At 36.2% G+C, this 23360-nt stretch overlaps 2 pseudogenes; both read left to right on the top strand.

Moving 5' to 3' along the window:
* Nucleotides 1–788: 788 nt before the first annotated feature.
* On the top strand, nucleotides 789–9895 carry LOC149554958 (ATP-dependent RNA helicase DEAH13-like; annotated as a pseudogene).
* Nucleotides 9896–15910: 6015 nt separating this feature from the next.
* On the top strand, nucleotides 15911–17277 carry LOC149554959 (ATP-dependent RNA helicase DEAH13-like; annotated as a pseudogene).
* The last annotated feature ends 6083 nt before the right edge of the window (nucleotides 17278–23360 follow it).

Raw genomic sequence — 23360 nt, forward strand, 5'->3', positions numbered from 1 at the left:
AAATTTTGAACTTATGTGAAGTGTAGATTTTTGCAAAAAAGTGCAGAATTTAAAAACTTTGCAAATTTTCCTTCCTTTTTTGAGAATCAAAAGTGTTGTCATCCTTCTAGCACCATTTTTGTTGAGTTGTCATTTTACATGATGCTAAATGGCAGGAATTCTTGCGAACTCCTCTCTTGAAAAGCTAATTTTATGAATCGACTCCAAGATTCCAAGCAATCTTGTGACCTACTAGAATCCACTTTATTGAAGATAAATGTGAATGTTCACAAGGAGGCCTTTGTTGGTTTGTTTTGACTTCAGATAAGACGAAGAATTTCCACACTATTTCGAAAATAACACACAAAAATAAGTATTTTTTTATTATATATATTTATTATTATTATTATTATTTAAAATTATTATATATATATTTTTAGGGTTTTTTAGCTCTTGGAGGTGAAAGTGTGTGTTCACATGAAGTGGGTACGAATGCATGAAGCGCACGCAACAAGTGGCGCAGTGCGCGCGTGGGTGTGTGGAGCGCGCACAGTAAGCATAGAGCACCCCACACGAGTGCAAGTAGGGGACTTTTGTGTTTGGCGTAGCACGAAGAGTTCGGTGCACCACACAATCATTTTATTTTTTGCACAGCATGAATGGGCACACGTGCAATGGCGCAATGTGCGACACATGGTTTGGCACGGTGCAAATGGGCACAAGCACAGTGTGTGGCACTTGGTTTAGCATGGCATGAATGGGTGTGCGTGCAATGTAGGCATGGCGCACAACACTTGGTTTAGCGTAGCATGAATGGGCGTGTGTGCAGTGCGGGTGTGGTGCTTGGTTTGGCTCGATGCGAATGGGCATGCATGTGGGGTGGTTTGGTGCAGTGTGAACGGGCATGCGCCAATGTGAATCGCATGCACTAAGGAGTAGGGTTTGGTCTCACCTTTGTGCAGAGCGCTGTATTTGCAAAGTTGAATTGAAAACAAAAAGGGGGGGGGGCTTTATAGCCAAGCCCACCCATGGGGTGCGTAGGTGCACACCTTGCACCATTGCGCAATGCGCAGGTACGTTTTATTAAAAAAATTATTCATTTTTTTCTTTTTTCTTTTTGTGAAAATTTTATAATTTTTATATTTTTTTAGATTTTTTATTTTGTCTTTTTTTTATTTTTTCGAATGGGGCATGTGTTGTGGAACCACAACAAGATACATAAGAGTTTGTGTACTTTTGTGAGTTGTCATGTTGACAACACAGAAATAAGTAACTCTATTTCAGCACATGGTGTCTACAACACTAGAGTTTGCATAATTAACTGAGTTGTCATGTAGACAACACAGTTATTCGCACTCCTAATTTAGCACATGGTGTCTACAACATAATTTTGTGTGCTACACCTTTGTAGGCTTATCCTCTCATCATTGCACTTACTCCTATGCTTAATGGAGGATAACCCACACCTAGTGGACATGTACCTAGTTGTATGACTTATCATGTTGTTGATTCCTATGCATTCTAGAAGCATACCAGAGGCCTTTATATACAAGCACTCCTAGTGTACTTTCACATTGAATTGAATACATATCAATATTTTGATCATACTCTTTCTAGTCTACTGTTGTGCTTGTGCTTGAGTTCTTTGATCTTGGGTGAATTTTTCCTTAAGGAAAATTTTTACATGGTATAAGAGCTTGGAGAATTTCTCTTCGCATAGCCATTTGAGACCATTGTTACTTCAGCACCTCGACCTAGATCTAGAGTATCAAAGTCATTCAGAGTGTCTAGAGCTAGAACGGACCTCGCCATTGCATATGGGACATCGATTCAGTGAAAATCGACTATAAATTCACCTATTCTAGGCCAAAGCTGATTTTGAGGCAATATTTTTTGCAAGCTAGAACCTGAAGGCCCAATTTGCAATTCAATGTATGATCTATTAGATCTACAATTTAATTTAATTCAAATCTATTATTTAATTTTGTCTATATTTTCCTGCTATTTTCAAAATATTTTCAAAAAAAAATAGGCTAGGTCGGCCTGTAGAGAAAAAAAATTGCGCACAAGCAACGAGCAGTGACACCCTGGCCCTGTGTAGAATATTCAATCGCCTGTTTAACATTTTTTCAACTGCATTTATTCTAAATTTGATGAACGGAGTCCACAAAGCCAGTGACTGGATTGCCCAACACCAGCAGCCTCATACTGGTGGCCCTTTTATTTTGCATACTAGGGATTCCATTTTTTAAACTCTCAAAAGTTATACCATCGCACGAATGTGGATTAAAATCTCCATATTGATGATGTAACAAGCTGTTAGTGTCCTAAACTCAACTTCGACGTGATTTTCTGGTAGTGGAGTCTCGGTACTATTCTGGCTTTTGCTTTAGGTTTTTGGTGCCTGCTACTTCTATGCCATGTGGCCTTTGCTACATTCACCATGCAGACCTAGCCTGAATTGGTCACATTGCTTAATCACCATGTCTGCAACATCCACTGCACCAAATGCGCACACATGGACCAATCCACAACTTGCCAACTCAACTTACGATGCCAACTCAACCCTTATACAGTCAACAAGCCACATCAACATCCAACTCAGGAAGCCACATGTTATGTACAACTATATGATCCATATCAGTGTATGACCCTGCCATGTCACCCAGGGGGCCTAACTTTTTGTTGACATTAGCATTTCATAGTGTTAAAATTGATGATCGTCTGACTGTCACTCCCAGGCATTTTTGAACTGTTGCAATAGTTGTTTGACCATCAAATTTAAGCTCACAATTTTCTACCTAGACCCCTCTCCAGATGCAATTTCGATTTGACATCTGACATTGGGAGGCCATAACTCAGTCATCCAGACTCCAGATCAGGTGCAACTATTTTTTTATTTTGGGTAGAATTTCTTGAACTTTTTAGTGGTGCAACTCTTTTCTAGTTTTGGTGTACAGATTTGTCAGCAATTGCATTTTTTGGTGACTGTACCTATCTAATCCTACATTTTGCAACTTGAAACGCTCTATACAGGCTCATCTAGACACATTTTTAGGTTTTGTTTTTTTGAAAGTGCATTATTTTTTGTCTACTTTCTAGATCTACATTCATATTATAGGGTTGTGTGGATAGAAATATCACTTTCAGACTTAGGGCATTTTTTGCATTGTATTGCTTTGATTACTTTTGAAAAATGTTGTACATCTAAGCTATAGTGCTTAGTGATAGATTTGAGCCTCAAAAGGAAATTGTAAATAGCAAAAATCAGAAGTCCATTTTGTACATTTTGACAAGTGGCCTATTGTACACACACTACATATAAAGTGTCAAAAGCATCTTTTTTGGGGGGGTCTTTTGATTGAGTAAAAAGGGGGGGTGTGTATTGTGTTCTTGTGTCTCTCTTTTGTACTCTTTTACTTTTTTGCATCATGGGTTCACCTAAAGATCCACTTCTAACTTCACACAATAATTCTACATGGAAATATATTGTATGGAGTGGATTAATGGAAAAAGGTTTAAATCTTAATGTTGATGGTACAATTTCCAAACCCACTAATGTTATAGCACTCTTTGATTGGTGAATTAAAGACCAGTAGGCTTTAGGAATTATTAGGACTTGTGTACATAAAGATCGCTTCTTCCACATTTCTAGTTTCAAGGAAGCCAAACCTACTTGGGACAAACTTGAATCATTGTATGGTAAGGTGGATGAGGAAAAGGGATACCATATTGAGGATGACCTACTTCTCTTGGATCCTAAGAACGTTGACACAATTCAACATCATATCAACAAAGCCAATGAGTTTAGAGCACTACTTAAAAATTGTGGTAATCCCATGAAGGATGATAGGTTGATTCATCATATCGTGAAGAGGCTACCTTTAGAATATGCTTCCTTTGTTTCAACTTATAATACTCACAGGTTAACCATGGGAAGTGCTTTCCAAAAGCCTACATTTGATGCATTTGCATAAATATTGATTTTTGAACAATTCCACTTGATAGGTATGGGACTTCCCACATCATCAAAGACCAAAGCATTGGTGGCTAGTGATGAGAACCAATAAAGTCAAAGAGGAAGAAGTTCTAAGAACAACAAGAAAAAGAAGTAGAAGCAAAAATCAGAATCTAAGACAAAACAATCCTCCTCACAGTAAGGCAATTATTCTTCCAACAAGAAGGGAAGTAATGAAAAGGACAAAATTTTTGTGCATATTGCAAGAAGCTGAATCATGATGAGCATCATTGCAAGACTAAGAGAATCAATGAGTTGGAAAACCTACTCAAGAAGAACAAAATTCAAGTACCAAATGCTTCTAAGGATTCAACTCCAACCACTTCAAAGGGAAAAGGACAAGCACTTATGGCAAATACAAGTTCTTCATTGGAATGGATTCTTGACTCAGGTGCCTCATATCATATGGGTTCTTCAAAAGGAGACTTTACTTCATTGGAGCAGTCACAAGTACCACACATCTTTGTAGGAGATGATAAAAAAATTGAATTTGAAGGGAAAGAACATGTGGAGATGGAAAATGGGGAATTCAAAGATGTTCTCTATGTTCCACACCTAAGCTCTAATCTCCTCTCAATTTACCAAACACTCACCTTGGAAATGGAAACAAAGTTGAGTTCCTTCTAGATTCTATAATGGTACAAAGTCTTAAAGATGATTCATTAGTTGCAGTGGGGAAACACAATCATGAAAAGAGGCTTTATTCCTTCTCCCACTTTGTGCCTACATCTCCTTCACATGCCTTGTTAACTCAATCTAATTCAAAAGCCAAATTATGGCATGAGCAGTATGGTCATCTTTCCTTTTGCTATCTTCAACAACTTTGCTCAAAAAACATGGTCAAAGCTCTACCTATAATCAACTTTTCTAAGGGTGAATGTTCAACATGTTCAATGGATATTTATCTAGAGGAGAAGTTTGATAAAGGGAAGTCTTCAAGAGCATCAGTTGTTCTTTAGTTGGTTCACATGGTTTTAGCAGGTCCTTTTGCAGTGACATCAATTAGCCAAGGTCACTACATCCTTACTTTCATTGATGAATTTTCACGCTACACATGGTTCTACTTTCTTCATCACAAGAATGAAGTGATTGATAAGCTTCAAGCCTTCAAGAGTCATGTTGAACAGCAATCAAGGAAATCCATCAAGGTTCTTTGGAGAGACAATGAAAGTAGATATGTGAACACAAGACTTAAAGACTTTTGCACACTTGAGGGTATTGATCTTCAGAATCCACTAGCATTTAGTCCACACAAGATAGATGTTGCAAAACTGAGGATACAAACTCTTAAGTCCATGCAAAGTTGCATGATACAAGCTAAGTCTCTTGATCCTACACTTGAAGTCGAAGCTATAAGTAGTGCCACTCACATACTCAATAGGTCTCCTCATAATGCCTTAGATGGAAAGACTCCTTTTGAGGCATGGTGTGGCAAAAAACCAGTTGTGAAACCCTTTAGAGTCTTCGGTTGTCCAGCATGGGCAAACATATCTTCCAAGGTATGCAAGGCACCACCACCTAGGCCTTGTACCTTCATCGGATATGAAGATGGTGTTAAGGCATATAGACTTATGGATCCTTAGACACATGAGATCTTTGTGGAGAAGGATGTTCACTTTGGGGAAAATCCACCCAGCTTATCCTATAATCCTCTTCGCACTTCATAAATTGTGGAAATTGATAGTGACACTAGCGATAGTGATTCAACAGATTTGTGGGATCCTATTGATAGATGTAGAGAGAGGTCACATCATCAACATATTCCACATGCATAGATTGCCACAATGATAGGCCCAGCATAGCAAGGTACACCTTTTTTTCTAGCTCCAGCAACAGGGGATGATTACATAGCAGATATTTCAAGTTTTTTTGTGGATTCATACATAGAAAACTTGGGGGACATCATCAATGATATACATCTTCTCTTTGATGAAGAAGATCCATCTTCAGTTGTTGTGAGGGCTCACTCTGACCCTCATGTCCATTCTCTACATGATGAATCTTTATAGGTTGATGTGATTGTGGATCCTTATGTACAATAGTTGTAGGAGGTCTCTTTATAATTCAAGGAGACAATTAGTTCTTTGGGATAGGTTCTACATCCATCCTTGCTAGATTTGCGCTCGTTCTTTTCAACAGTCTTGGAAGGGGCAACCATCAGTATTGACACGGGAACAGTTGAGCAAGTTTTAGAGGCATCATTGATTTTTGGGATTCTTTCTATACATAAGGAAGCATCTCACTTGTATCTTTGCCATTTTTTCTTCCAATGGGGAGGAACATTATTTAGCACTCATGGACTAGCTTCTTCCTTGGAGTAGCTATCACTGATCAACACTCTTTGTTTGGGGGGGAGGAGACTACCTAGTCTCTCTTCTTCTTCTCATACTTCTTTATTGTATATACTTGATGTATGTCGTAATGGGGGGGTTTTGATTACTCCATCCATCTATGCATCTTGTTTTTTCATCTCTCTTTATGGGGGAGGGTTTTTCCCATGAGGTTTTCCCTCTTTCTCCGCTTTATGAGAGATTGCATTTCATTATATACATGGGTACCTAACATGGCCTAGTAGCTAGGAACCATTATGCATTTCATCCTAGTTTTTATGATCTTAAGTGCATTCTCCTAAGTTGCACTTAAGGGGGGGGTGTTGGTGTAAATATGTATATACTATTTATACTTTACTTAAGTTTACTTAGGTTAATGCATTAATTTATTATTATGTATTATTTCATTATTTCCTTAGGTGAGACACTTAGGAGTTTATGTACTTTTGTGAGTTGTCATTTTGAGAACACAAAAGTAAGCAACTCTATTTTAGCACATGGTGTCTACAACACTGGAGTTTGCATAATTAACTGAGTTGTCATGTAGACAACATAGTTATTCACACTCCTAATTTAGCACATGGTGTCTACAACATAATTTTGTCTGCTACACCTTTGTAGGCTTATCCTCTCATCATCGCACTTACTCCTATGCTTAATGGAGGATAACCCACACTTGGTGGACATGTGCCTAGTTGTATGACTTATCATGTTGTTGATTCCTATGCATTCTAGAAGCATTCTAGAGGCCTTTATATAAAAGCACTCCTAGTGTACTTTCACATTGAATCAAATACATATCGATATTTTGATCATACTCTTTCTAGTCTACTGTTGTGCTTGTGCTTGAGTTCTTTGATCTTGGGTGAATTTTTCCCTAAGGAAAATTCTTACAGTACTAATTTTCATATTATGTGCCAATTGGAACCATGATTTGGCTTCAATTCTCATTTACAAGCTAATCTTTTCTTTATAGGCTATAAGTAAAAGATTTGAAATTCATGTTATGAGACCAGAGGAAGTTGAAGAAAAAATAAAAAATCTTCCAATTGTTATGATGGAGCAAGAAATTATGGAAGTTGTCAATCAACATCCTGTTGTAATTATATGTGGGGAGACTGGATGTGGTAAAACTACTCAAGTTCCATAGGTATGGCTCCTTGTTATTTCCTACTTTTTCATTTTTTAAGAGTTACAAGAATGCCTTAAATGTGTTTCCCATGCTGAATTGAATGTTGCATGATGCCTTACAATTTAGCAAAGATTGTTTTTTTGAAGTTTCTTTTTGAAGCTGGATTTGGTTCTAAGCAAGTGCCAAGCAACGAGAAGAATTATAGGTGTCACTCAACCCCGATGTGTAGCAGTTCTTGCTACTTCCAAGAGAGTGGCTTATGAGTTTCCCTTTTAGTTGGGAGAGAAAGTTGGATTTCACATGTGGCATGATCAAAGAATAGGAGGGAACAGTTCCATCAAGTTTATGACTGATGGAATTCTGCTTCGTGAAGTGCAGGTAGAGAGTTCGTATTTGTCATATCTATCGAACATGAGTTGAGAGACTTGTGGCTTTTGTTCTGTATAATTTTTACTAAATACAACATTGTAATAGTTATGACATTTTTTTGTTGTGTAAACTTGGTTGATTTTTTCATAACAAAAATTGTTTATCTACAATGTGACTAATTGTGAAGCTTAATACTTTGCCATGTTAATCATTGAATATCATATTTTCTATTCTATGCATACTATGTAAGCCTAATACTTCACTTTTTTGGCCATAGAATGATTTTCTATTGAGGAGCTACTCAATCATTGTGTTGGATGAGGCTCACAAGAGGAGTTTGAATACAGACATCCTTATTGGAATGCTTTCGCAGATTATACCTCTTCGGCAGGTTTTATGATTTGATATTTTACAATTACAATTGTATATGGATTATTACCTAAATAGTCAAAAGAGGAAATAAATACAAAATCAAATTCTAATTTGTTTGATCTTTAATGTAGAATCTATATGGGGAACAATTGAAAAAAAATCTAGCAGAGAAATATTGAATCCTAAAAACTTCGTTAACCCATTGAAACTTGTTTTAATGAGTGCAACACTAAGGGTTGAGGATTTTGTTTCAAATGACAATTTATTTCCTATATTATCACCTATTATAGAAGTTCCTACAGGATAGTTTCATGTAACCATTCATTTCTCTGCTAAGACGAAACTTGTAGATTATTTGGGAAAGGCGTATAAAAAGGTTTTAGCTATTAACAAGAAGTGTCCACCAGGTGTTATGCTTGTATTTGTGACAAGGTAATGAGAGGTAGAATTCCTATGTAAGAAGCTGCAAAAAGCATTTAGAAAAGGATTAAAAATAGTGCCAAACCACCAAGCATTCTTCATGTGACAAGCTCATTTTCAGATGTAGAAAAGTTTACAAATCAGCCTAACATGAAGGAAATTGTTGATGTTGTGATGTTTTTGATGAAAATGATGGGTCTAATACATGTGATGATGATGGCTTTGATGATAAATTACACAAAATTTTAGAATCTTCTGATATTGAATTTGATTCAGATTCAGATAGTGAAGAAGAGTTTCTTAATAATGAAAATGACCCCTTTGATAAAATATTGAAAAATGCGAGCTTGCTCAGAGATCCAGGGTGTATGGAATCACTTAAAACTTCTTTTAAAGCACTAAATGGTGGTGACAATATGAAAATAATTAATGCAAAGTCAAACTAGGAAAAATATTTTAGATACTCATAGCAAAGAACATGGAAATCAAATTGGTGCATGAAACTTGAAAGAGATAGGCCCTCTCTATGTTTTACCCTTGTATGCAATTTTATTTGCAGAGGCACAGTTATAGGTATTTGCTGGAGGACTGAATAGTGAAAGGTTTGTTGTGGTGGCCACTAATGTTGCTAAAACTTCCTTAACAATTCCTGGAATCAAATATGTTGTTGATATGGGTAGAGAAAAGGTCAAGGAATATGCTTGTTCAAGTGGAATAGAAAAGTGTGAGATTCAATGGATTAGTAAGGCTTCAGCTGCTCAACGTGCGGGCAGAGCAAGTAGAACAGGATTAGGACACTAATTGTCTTTATTCATCTGTCATTTTCAACAACAATTTACCAAATTTTCCACTATGTGAAATAAGAAAGGCTACTATTGAGGGCATTGTACTTATTTTGAAGCACATAAGTATTACTAAGGTGATCAAAATAAGTTTCTAGCTTTTTGCTTAATGTTTTTTGGGAAAGGATTCATAGATAATGTTCAGATTTTCTAATTCAGCCTTTTGTACTCAATATATCAGGCATTGTATACCTTTGGTGTTTCTTTAGATAGATCTTACTAACAAATTTTATTGATTGTTTTTCAGGTTTCCAACTTCCCTTTCCCTACCCCACCTAATAAGATAGCCCTAATGGACACTGAGCACTGCCTAAAATCCCTTAGAGCACTAGATCAAAGTACAACAAGGTTGATGTCAGGTGGAGAAGCAATGTCATTATAGCCTCTAAGTCTTGGTCATTCTTGTATGATTCTAACTGTGATTCAGATGTGAGAAATATAAAATCCAATTAAAACTCACAATCCTAAACCTAAAAAATATGCTCGGCACATGAAGGTGTCGAGTGCAAGTTTTGCTCGACACCTTAAGGTACCAAGTGGCAGTTTGCTCGGCACTTGAAGGTGTCGAGTGATAGGCAACAGTTACTGAGCTAGCTCAGCACAAGAGGAAGCCGAGTAAGCTCGGCACACGAAGGGCAATGCTCAGCAACAATGGATGCCAAGTGAGCTCGGCTCAAGCTAAAAAAAATTATAACTTAGAGAAATTTCAACGTGAATGTTTCCACCATTAAAACTAGAGAGCCAAAGCTTGAAGCTTCTAAACAAACTTCTCAAATGCAATGAATAGAAGAAGAACAATGGATTCAAGTATTCCTACTTTCTTTCTATTCAACTTTGAATAAAAATATTACAAAATCTGGGAGCATTCAGCTTCAACCAGAAAACCCTAAAATAACCCTAAATTGGTAAAAACTTCAAACTTCAATAAACTTGAAACTTGCAGCTCTAATGGCTGCATACAATGGTGCCTCGAGCAATCACTTCTTCAGTAGGACAAATCAAACAACAACAAACTTACAGAGTGAACAGGAGAAACACATGCAACTAGAGAGATTAGATCTGCTAATCACTTTCTTCTTCTTCCTTCTGTGCTCTGCTCTACTCTGTTGAACTCTAAACTGACTCTCTTCTTTTTTGTTCTGTTGAAAATGCACTAAATGAATGCAATGAAAGCATTCCTTTTTGTCATATTCTTCCCCCTCTTTTCCTGATTTCAAAACTCACCTACCAAATTCATGTTTATGACTATTGTGCAGGTCGACAGGGATCATAGGTGGGTGTTTGGCTCCAGTGGCAAACGGCCCTTTGCATTTAATATTAAAACACTCCCCCTTTGTCCTAAGCCAAAAAAACAAGGATCACTACTAATCCACATCAACTACACCAAGACACTCTTTTAGGTGTACAAAACTTCCAATGCCTAATGACTTTGTGAAAATGTCTACTAGCTGCTGCTCAGACTTACAAAATTCCATCTTGATATCCCCATTCTCCACCAACTCTCTGATGAAGTGATATCTGATCTCTATGTGTTTGCTTCTCCCATGGAAGACTGGATTCTTGGACAATGCAATTGATGAGATGTTGTCACAATAAATTGTGGTACCATCCTCTTGCCTTTCATTCAAATCTGTCAAAATCCTCCTTAACCAAATAGCTTGACATGCTGCTGCATTTGCTACTATATATTCAGCCTCTGCTATAGATTGAGCAACAATAGGTTGCTTCTTGGATGCCCATGAAATTGCACCTGATCCCATATGGAACATGTATTCAGAAGTGCTCTTCCTATCATCTATACTTCCAGCTCAATCACTATCAGTATAACCCACCAACTTGAAATCATTATTTGCAGTATACAAAATTCCAAATCCCTTGGTACCTTTCACATACCTTAGGATCCTCTTTCCCACTTGCCAATGGGAATCCTTTGGTGTTTCCATAAATCTGGAAATCAAACTTACTGCATGCATTAGGTCTGGTCGAGTTGCAGTCAAATACATTAAGCTTCCAACCATACTCTTGTATAGTGTTGGATCCACTCTCTTGCTAGAGTCTTCCTTGCTCAACTTCAGACCTACTGATATTGGCGTTGGGGCTACCTTACTATTCTACATTTTAAATCTCTCCAAGATGTGCCCTACATACTTTTCTTGAGAGATGAAGATGCCATTATGTATTTGTTTTACATCTATGCCTAGAAAGTATTTCAAGAGACCTAGGTCTGTCATCTCAAATTCATTTTTCATGGCCTCTTTGAACTCACCAATTAGAGCTTTGTCATTACCAGTAAAAATCAAATCATCTACATACAAGACAACAATCAATACAATTCCATTTTCTGCCTTGATGTAGAGAGTAGGCTTACCATTGCTTTTGCTAAAGCCGTTGCTCATCAAACATGAGTCAATCCTACTGTACCATGCCCTTGGAGCTTGCTTGAGCCCATAAAGAGCTCTCTTCAATCTATATACTTTATTCTCTTCACCTGCAACGTCATAACCAGGTGGTTGCTCCACATATACTTCTTCTTTCAATACACCATTTAGGAAGGCGGACTTCACATCCATTTGATATACCTTCCATTTGTGCTAAGCTGCAATTGCTATGACAGCATGCATGGTTTCCATTCTTGCAACCGAGGCATATGTCTCATTATAATCTCTACCATACTGCTGTTTGTAGCCCTTGACTACCAACCTTGCCTTATGCTTATCAATCTTGCCTTCAGCATTGCATTTGGTCTTGTAGATCCATTTCACTCCAATCACTTGCTTCTTGGGAGGCAATTCAGTTATCTCTCATGTCTCATTTCTTTCTATAGCATCTATTTCCTCATCTATGGCCTTACACCATTTCTTCTCCTTAATAGCTTCTTCAAAATAAATTGGATCACTATGAAAAAATAATGCAAAATTAACACTCTCATCATAACCTTCATACCTTTCATCTTGGTATATCTCCCTAAGACTCTTGGTCTTTCTTGGTAATAGGGAGGAGAGTGTGGGATCAAAATCTTCACTACTGTTGCTTTGCCGACTAGTTTGGTCTTCACTGGTACTCGGCACTGACACTCGATCATGCCTAGAGGAGCTCGGCAATGACTGAGGTTGTTTGTCTTTTCTTCTATTTGCTCCTTCCTGTTGTTCTTCATCAGCATCCTCTTCACTCATAATCGGCACTTTACTTGATGTGCTCGATGACTCATCAATTGGACCATACCAAGACTAATTTTCAAAAAATTCCACATCTCTTTGAGAGAGTCATCTTGTTGTTCAATGGGTCATATAATCTATATGCCTTTGATTCTGAGCTGTACCCTGTGAAGATGCACTTCACACCTTTTTCATCCAATTTTTGCCTTTGCTATTTAGGCACATGTGCATATGCAACACATCCAAACACCCTTAGGTGTTCAACTGTCCATCTTCCTTGTGACCATGCTTCCATTGAAATTTTATCACGAACTGCCTTTGTAGGGCACCTATTAATTAGGTAAACTATTGTTACCATAGCCTCTCCCCAAAATTCAATTGGGAGACCTTTCTCTTTCATCATGCTCCTTGCCATTTCAACAATGGTCTTGTTGTTTCTTTCAGCCACTCTAATCTACTATGGTGTGTAGTTGGTTGTGAGCTCTTTCTTTATACCATGTTTCCTACAAAAATTTACAAAAGAATTGGAGGTATACTCCCCTCCTCTATCTGATCTTAGGACCTTGATATAATGTCCACATTCTCTTTTAGCTTGGGCTTTGAACTCAAGAAACTTATCAAATGCTTCAGATTTAGATTTCAAAAAATAATCCCATATCCTACGACTGAAATCATCAATGGATGTCATGAAATAAGTACTCCCCCCAATGGAAATAACTTGCATAGGACCAACTAGGTTAGTATGCACTAATTCTAATGGATATCTAGCCCTCCTAGGATTTTCAGAATTAAAGGGAAGCCTATGTTGCTTACCCAAAATACAAGCCTCACACTTGTCACATGAATTTTCTATTCGTGGCAAACCTTCTACCATTCTTTTATTTGATAACAAAATTAAACCAGCATAGCCAAGATGACCATACCTGAGGTTCCATAGCCGTGAGGTGTCTTCAATCACACTCCTTAGAGTTGATTGTATGCGAGATGCAACACCAACTTGGGATGAGAAACATGTCTCTATCTTCAAGGGAAACATTTTGTTCTTTGTCATTTGAACTGCTGCAAGTAAATTCTTGCTCCCATCTTTTTCATGAATGACACACATGTCATTCTCCATCAACACTTTGTATCCATTTTGAATGAGCTGACCAATACTCATCAAATTGTGCTTCATACCAGGGGCAAAATACACATTTTGTATTTCCTTCTTCTCACCTTGCTTGGTGCGGACCATAATAGATCCTTTGCCCACTACTGGTAGGGTTCCATTGTTACCCATTTTAATCTCAGATTTGAAACTCTTGTCAATGAATGAAAACAAGGTTTCATTACCACTCATGTGGTTGCTACATCCACTATCGAGGTACCAAACCTCAGGGCTTCCTTCTTCATCAACATTATGCATGATGAAGGCAGTGGCATTGTTTCCACTTCCCATTTTCACATCAGCCACATTTGCTTGTCCTAACTGATCATTTTGCTTCTTCCAGCATCCACTTGCATAATACCCATATTTAAGACAGTAGTAGCATTCTACATTACTCTTATTTGAGTAGTAGTTTTTCTTACCTCCTCTTGAAGTATTTTGTGAGCTACTTGCTCCATCTACTCTTCTTGAGCTTTCTGTTGCAACATTTCTTTATCCTCCATTACCTCTGCCTCTGCCTCTAGAGTTTCTACCTAAGAAATTTCTTCTTCTCCCCCTTCCTCTTGGAGTTGACTGAGCCTTGAATGCTTGCTCTTGGGAAGAAGAAGATGCAGATCTATTGATTCTATGCTCATGGGTTTGAAGAGTACCCATCAACTCATCCATTGTCAAAACAGTGAGGTCTTTTGACTTTTCTATGGTCATGACCAAATTGTCATATTTATGAGGTAAACTCCTTAATATCTTTTCCACTATCCTCTACTCTTGATAGTCTTCTCCATTTGACTTCAATTGGTTAATCACATTGGAGGTCCTTGAATTGAAATCTACAACTGATTCATTTTCCTTCATCTGAAGGTTCTCAAACGCCCTCCTTGTGTTTTGTAGCTTTACTGTACAGACTTTATCAATCCCCTTGAAGTTTGTCTCAAGGATATCCCATGCTTCCTTTGCATAATTTTCTGCTGCAATCTTGGAGAATATTGTCTCTATCATTGTTGCTTCAATAAAACTTAATGCCTTTGCATCCTTTCTCCTTGACTTTTTCAAATGAGTCTTTTGTGCATTTGTGAGTGTAGCATACTGAGTTGGGTCTATCACATCATTGAACACATTAACTATAAACTTCCATAAATCATTTGCAACCATTATGGTCTTCATTTTCTTTGCCCATGTATCATAGTTTTGTCCATTGAAGGATGGTGGTTGCTGTCATATCTTTCCTATATCTACTGCCATGTCAAATATCCCAAGAAAACAAATGCCCTAACTCACTGTCAATGTGGGGCCTCAAAGCTATGATACCATGTGAGAAATATAAAATCCAATTAAAACTCACAATCCTAAACCTAAAAAATATGCTCGACACGTGAAGGTGTCAAGTGCCAGTTTTGCTCGGCACCTTAAGGAGTTGAGTGGCAATTTGCTCGACACTTGAAGGTGTTGAGTGATAGGCAACAGGTATCGAGCTAGCTTGGCACAAGAGGAATTTGAGTAAGCTCGGCACACAAAGGGCAATGCTTAGTAACAATGGATGTCGAGTGAGCTCAGCTCAAGCTAAAAAAAAATTATAACTTAGAGAAATTTCAACGTGAATGTTTCCACCATTAAAACTAGAGAGCCAAAGCTTGAAGCTTCTAAACAAACTTCTCAAATGCAATCAATAGAAGAAGAATAATGGATTCAAGTATTCTTTCTTGCTTTCTATTCAACTTTGATTAAAAATATTAGAAACTCTGGGAGCATTTGGCTTCAACCAGAAAACCCTAAAATAACCCTAAACTAGTAAAAAATTCAAACTCCAATAAACTTGAAACTTGCAGCTCTAATGGCTGCATACAATGGTGCTTGGAGCAATCACTGCTTCAACAAGACAAATCCAACAACAATGAACTTACAGAGTGAATAGGGGAAACACATGCAACTGGAGAGATTAGATTTGTTGATCACTTTCTTCTTCTTCCTTCTCTACTCTGCTCTACTCTGCTGAACTCTAAACTGACTCTCTTCTTTTTTGTTCTACTGAACACACACTGAATGAATGAAATGAAAGCATTCCTTTTTTTCATATTCTTCCCCCTCTTTTCTTGATTTCAAAACTCACCTACCGCATTCATGTTTATGACTATTGTGCAAGTCATCAGGGATGGTAGGTGGGCGTTTAGCTCCAGGGGCAAACGGCCCTTTGCATTTAATAATCCAACATCAAATACTAAAGGAGGGGGATGAATGTGTTGGTGTAAGCTTGATTTTGGCTTTTGCAATGGCTGTTGTTGCTACACTAAGTGTGCATAATCTGTTTCTTATACATTTTCGCTCAGTGGCTGGAGAAGGTGTGAAGCAAAATTAGATGGAAAATGATATTGTGTTGAGAAAGAAACCAAAGAGCAAGAATACCTAGAAACTAAGACGCAATGTACCATTGCTAAAGCAGCACATAAACTGTTTGAGAATATGAGCAGTGAAGCTTTAATAGTTGCAAGGGCACTTTGTGCATTTGAAATTGTAGATAATCCAAAATAGTTTTGCCAAATTAACTCTTTACATCTAAAAACAATGGATGAAATGTCCAAGCTTCGCAAGCAACTACTTCATCTTCTCTTAAACTATAAAATGGAAAAGAAACTGAAAGAGGACTTAACTTGGACTTTTGGCAATTTGGCAGATGTAGAACTTGCATGGAGGAAATCAACCAACAAATCTCTCACATCAACTCAAGAAGATATATTGGGACAAGCAATCTATGCATGTTGGGCAGACAGAGTTGCACGTTGTCTAAGTCCACATAAAACAATAAAAGCATCATTGGAAGGGCAGCAGACAGGGGTAATCAAATATCAAGCCTGCTTTGTAGAAGAAATTGTATTCCTTCATCACAATTCATCTATTAGTAAATTGGCACTTGATTTTGTTGTATATAATGAACTCATTCATGTGAAAAAGCCTTATGTACGGTGTTACATGCATTCAGCCAACTTGGCTTACCTTGATTGCAAGAACTCTCTACACATTTTATAAACCACGTGTTGATCCTAAACCATATTATGATTGCTCATTAGATAAGGTATTTTGTTGGGTTTCTCCCACATTTGGCAAATATTGATGGGAGCTTCCTCTTGAAAGATCCATTGTGAAGAACATAAATCATCGGATAGCAATGTTTGCATGTGCATTTTGTCAAGGAAAAATTCTACTATGCTTCAAAGAAATTCAGCAATTTCTTGTAGTTGATCCCTCTATGGTATTGAAACTTGAGGCTGCCACACACAAACATGTCAGTGATCTTCTCCACAGATGAGTGTGGGGCCAGTTGTTGACAATCGTATCAAACTTAGATCTTCTTGGGATGTGGATCAAAAGTTCTTATACATTGAACTATTAGCATGGATCCAAGGTAAATTTCATCATCTCTTTAATTAGCTATGGAAGCAAATGAAGCATGAGGCCCGAAAGGACTGTAAACATTTTTTTTACAAGAAAATCAAGAAACGAAGTAGTGCAGAGGGAATTTAAGGGTGTTAGTTGTTTATGTTGATAATACATTTTGCACCAATCCTACATTAATGTGTATCTAGAGGCTTAGGTTTGCATTTCATACTTCTAGAGAGTTTCCAATAGCATGTGAACCACTAGTTCCTACCTTGGTAGGATATTATTGCATCCGTTGGGTGCAATTTTTTTTAAAGTAGACCCATCAGCTTTGAGTATTTTTGGAGGCAATTTGAATTCATTGTAGTTTTATAATTTTTACATATTTAACAATATAGAATAATACTATTCATTGTTAATTTCATTGGAATATTTAATAGTATAGAATAATACTATTCATTGTTAATTTCATTGGCTCCCACTAGTTTTTCTAGGGAGAAAAATAATGTTTTAATAGGTTTGTTGAAATGTGGGGGTAATTGGAACTAACACCTGCATAGAGACAATTGGTCATTCTTTTAAGTGCAATTCTGTGCATGCAATATGCCGACTCCACATGACTTTTAGTTATAGATGGAAATGATAATGATATTATGGCTCTTATTTTATTATAGTGTTTTAATTCATTGAGAATTGAACTTTATTGTTCTTTGAAGCATAAAGGCCTCATGTTGGTAGATTTTCTAGATTTCTATTGTAAAAATTGTTCTTGAAAGGATAAAAGGCCTCATATTGGGAGATTTTCCAGATTTCTATTGTAAAAATGGAAAGAGCCAATAATTTAAAGGGGCATTTTGAACCATGTGTCATTTTTTTTTTGCATTCAAGGGAAGAAGCAATATCTTTGTATATGTTTATATCTTTTTAAGTTGTAAATTAAGATTTTTTATTATTGCAGCATTTCTTATGTTATTTTTTGGCACAGTCTAGCTCTGTACTTGTTCATTTCAGAAACTTTGTATTTTGAAATATTACTTGATGTTTCCTTTAATTCATTTAATGTGCCAAGTAATCTTTCCTTACATTCATTTAATGTGCCAAGTGATCTTGGCTCAAGCAAATAAAGGTGGGTCATTTAATGTGCCAAGGAATCTTGACAATAAAGGTGGGTCAAATGTGATGTGTAGAAAGTAAGTAAAGTTGAGTGGAGAAAAATCAATTAAATTTTAATGGTTGTGACTAGGGTTAATGTGATTTATTGAAATTTTTAGTCCCTTCCATACAGCCAGAGACTAATGTTTTCGCACCACTTAAACACAATCAGTTGCTTTCTTGCAATTGGACTAGTTAATTGATCTCTTCATTTCGTAAGGTTTGTAGCACTTTATTTCTAATTTCAATTTTTTGTAATATGTCTACTCTTTTCTACTTGGACCTATGTAGTATAGTTGGCTATTTTTTTCTTTTTACATTCAAAAATGTAAAAAATCTTTAGCTCAGCTAATGAAAAGCGAGCATGGGAAAAATATATTTTGAGTTTCTAATGTTTCTCTAAACACTTGAGTGTTTCTGGACACTTCTATTGGAAGCCACATGCCCATATATGCTCTTGTAAGTGTTTCTGGAAACTTCATTTACTACATACTTCATTTTCTCTTCTTATCTTTTTACTTCATGGTCTCCTCATCTTTTTTGGACTTTGTAATTTGGAGGTTAACAGTCATGGTAACAGAGGCATGCCTATTGGTATGAGCGGTGCAGAATTTTACTATATGAAACATCAGATAATTTTGGTGTCAATTTATTTTCTTCTAAAAGAAATTATTTTTCATAGGGGTAGCCTTTATTGTGTTGAATAAGATAGTAAGCATCTTGTACTACACAATTTCTCAAAGGAAAGGAAAAACTCGAAGCTGATAGGTAGCCATGTAGGAAAACCCTATGTAAATGAACCAGGGGTCTCAATGAGTGGCTTGTCATGCTGAATGACTGGATATTATGTTTCTAACCACTTTTTCTCAGGTCATGAAACCACTGTTAATATGATCAACTATTATTGTAGAAAATGCAATCTCATCTAATCTCATCTGCAACAAGTGTGTTACTATTCCACAAGCATTTGAAAATTTATTGCCAATATTTTGTTTAATAATCTATGATTATTAGTTATGTGCAAGAGCTTTGAAACCCTAGATGACACATACTACTATTTTTTGTTTACTACCAAGTGATGGGTTGGGTGCAGTAAAATAATCCTGGGTTTAAATTCACAATAGGTATACAAAGCAATATGTGCTTGTTTGACATATATTTTATTTGCATAAGTCTTCTCTCTAGCTCAAGAATCTAGTGGTGATGAATCGCTGATACCTCTAGTTCTACTTTTCATTTATGATGTATAGATTGAATCACTAGTTGTATGGAGGTTGGTTTTTGGTTCATTTCATTTTAAATAAAATTCTATTTTGATAGGGTTTTTTGGTCTTTTATAGCAAGTTGTGCACATTTTTCTCATTAGCAACATTGGAAACTTGACAATCTATGTGAAACCTCTAGGTAGATGACATTATCCATTAAATGAGAATTTTGTATCTGTAATTTCACTATGCCTCATTACTAGAAAACTTGGCGTCATAGCTCCTTTTGTGTCTTCACTTGCAAGTATTCTGAACCATAAAATGAATTTTACTTTTTGGTGGGTTTATTATAGAACTTTTATTGGAAGATTTTCCTCTTATTATTTTAGTGAATATATTATATAGTTGCAGTTTGGTAATATATCGGTTTTCTCTCCTTCCATGCGAACATATCTTGCATATACCTTTTTTCAAAATTAATATCAGCATTATATTAAATTATACTCGCCAATCATTTTACAAATACCTTCATCAATTTGATTTATGTCAAGGTTTTGAAAAAGATGTCATGTGTGGAGATATTGAATTCCAATGCCAAGAATACAAAAAGAAATCTAAGCAATCAACCTTAATAGAGTGTGAGTTGTTTCGAGTTATGATCATCAGAATGTGTTTGTCTCTGACAAACATACTTCTCAACTTTTGGAGGAACTCACAGACTATGGTGCTTAGGGTACTTGTGTGAAAGTGCTTTCTAGAGAGCATATTTTTATGGGTTTGTTGAAATGTGAGGATAGTAGGAACTAACATTTGCATAGTGACAATTGGTCATTCTTCAAGTGCAATTTTGTGCATGGAATAGGATGACTCCACATGACTTTTAGTTGCAAATGGAAATGATAATGATGTCAATTCATTGAGAATTGAACATTATTGTTCTTGGAAGGGTAAAAGGCCTCATATTGGGAGACTTTCCAAAATTCTTTTGTAGAAGTGGAAAGGAACAATTTATTAGGGGGACATTTTGAACTGTTTGTAATTTTGTTTTGTATTTAGGGAAAGAAGAGATATCTTTGTCTTTATTTATATCTTTTTAAGTTGTAAATTAAGATGTTTATTATTGCAACATTTCTTATGGTAATTTTTGGCACAATCTAGCTATGTACCTATTAATTTCAAAAAGTACATATTTTGAAATATTACTTAATCTTTCCTTTCATTCATTTAATGTGCCAAGTAGTCTTGCCTTGCATTCATTTAGTGTGCTAAGTGATCTTAGCTTGAGCAAATAAAGGTGGGTCATTTAATGTGCTGAGGAATCCTAACAATAAAGGTGGGTCAATTGTGAAGTGTAGAAAGTTAGTAAAGTTGAGTGGAAACAAATTTATTATATTTTAATGGTTGTGACTAGGGTTACTGTGATTTTTTGAAATTTTTAGTCCCTGCCATATAAGCAGAGACTGATGTTTCATGTCACTAACACAATCAGTTTGGAATTGGGCCAATTAACTAATCTCTTCATTTCCTGTAGTTTGTAGTGCTTTATTTTTATTTTTTTATTTTTGTAAAATGTTTCCTCTTTTCTAATTAGAGCTACATATTTTAGCTAGCTATTTTTGACTTTTTCCACTTTATGTTAGCCAATGCAAAGTGAGGACGGGGAAACTATTTTTTGAGTTTCTAATGTTTCTATGAACCCTTCTAGAAACTTAAGTGGGAAGCCACGTGCCAATATATGCACTCGTATGTGTTTCTGGAAACTTCATTCACTACATACTCCATGTTCCCTTCTTATCTTTTCACTTCATTGTCTCCTAAGTATTTTTGTAATTTTTAATTTGTAGGTTAATAATCATGGTAACAGAGGCATGCCTGTTGGTATAAGCAATGTTGAATTCTACTATACAAAATATCAGATAATTTTAGTGTTGATTTATTTTTTTTAGAAAGAAATTATTTTTCCTAGGGTTAGCCTTTATTGTGTTGAATATGATAGTAAGCATCTTTCACTACATAGGTTCTCAAAGCCAAGGGAAAAATTAAAGTTGATAGGTGGCCATGCATGAAAACCCTATGCATATGAACTAGAAGTTACAATGAGTGGCTTGTTGTACTAAATGATTGGAGATTGTGGTTATACCCACTTATTCTTAGGTCATGGAACCACCATTATTATGATCAACTATTATTGTAGAAAACTCAATCTTAGATTCAACGTGTGCGTTGATTTTCCACAAGAATTTAAAATTTTATTGTCAATATTTTGTTTAATAATCTCATATTTCTAGTTATAAGAGCTTTGAAACCCTAGATGACAAATACCACTATCTTCTGTTTACTACCAAATGATGGATTGGACATAGAAAAATAGTTCTGGGTTTAAATTTAGAATAGGTATACAAAGCAACATGTACTTGTTTGACATATATTTTATTTGCATAAGTCTTCTCTGTAGCTCAAGAATCTATTAGCTTAGAACCCCCGATACTGTTACTTCTACTTTTCATTTAGATGTATAGATTGAATCACTAGTTGTAGGGAAGTTGGTTTTTGGTTCATTTATTTAAACAAAATTCTATCTTGATAGGGTTTCTTGGTATTTTACAGCAAGTTGTGCTTATTTTTCTCATGAGCAATATGCAAAACCTCTAGGAATGTGACATTATTCATTAAATGGGACTTTTGTGTTTGATTTCATCTATGCCTAATTATTGGAAAACTTGGCGTCAGATCTCCATTTGTGTCTTCACTTGCAAGTATTATGATTTGGTCAGTTTATTATAGAACTTTTATTGAAAGATTTACCTTTTATTATTTCAGTGAATATATTATACAGTTGTAGTTTGGTAATATATCATTGTTCCCTCCTTCAATGTGAACATATCTTGCATATATCTTTAAAAAGAATTCATATTAGTATTGTATCAAATTATACTTGCTAATCATTTGACAAATATCTTCATCAATTTGATTTATGTCATAAGGCACAACACTTGGTGAAGGTTTTGCAAATAGGGTTGCAAGCCTTTGGTTTAACTATAGAGGAAACTCCATAGTTAAGTGCACTCAGGCTGGAGTAGTACTAGGATGGGTGACCTCCCAGGAAGTCCCAGTGCTTCACCCCTATGAGCATCACCTAGATCTAATGAGTGTTGAGTGTTCCATTTATTCTCATGAGAGATGGATTCATATTGAATCACTACTCATAAAATATGGGTCAATGAGTTTGACTCAAAAATCACATAGTTTAATCCTAATAGTAATATCACAATTTGACTTGCTATGGAAATTATCTCCTACTTATCAATTGATGAGCTTTAGGGGCTTTCTAATAAATGGTTCATAAGGCACAACACTTGGTGAAGGTTTTTCAAATGGGGTTGTAAGCTTTGGGTTTAACTATAGAGGAAACTCCTTAGTTAAGTGTGCTCAAGCTGGAGTAGTACTAGGATGGGTGACCTCCCGAGAAGTCCCAGTGCTTCACCCCTGTGAGCATCACCTAGATCCAATGAGTGTTGAGTATTCCATTTATTCTCATGAGAGATGGATTCATGTTGAATCACTACTCATAAAATATGGGTCAATGAGTTTGACTAAAAAATCACATAGTTTAATCCTAATAGCAATATCACAAGGTTTTGAAAGTTATCGATGTTGGTTTTGATGTTGATGTGGGTGTGAGGTGCTGATGTGTGGATTTTTTGGGGGGGATTTTGGATGTGTTTGGGTGCATCCATGTGTGTGTGTGTGTGTGTGTGTGTGTGTGTGTGTGTGTGTGTGTGTGTGTGTGTGTGTGTGTGTGTACATACATATATACTACAATTTATGTAGGAAAACAAAATGAGAAGAGAGACTTGTTGCAAAAAAAAT

This window comes from Cupressus sempervirens, chromosome 5 (genome assembly GCF_028749045.1).
Source record: "Cupressus sempervirens isolate cs-2001-9-10 chromosome 5, ASM2874904v1, whole genome shotgun sequence".
Classification (NCBI taxonomy): Eukaryota; Viridiplantae; Streptophyta; class Pinopsida; order Cupressales; family Cupressaceae; genus Cupressus; species Cupressus sempervirens.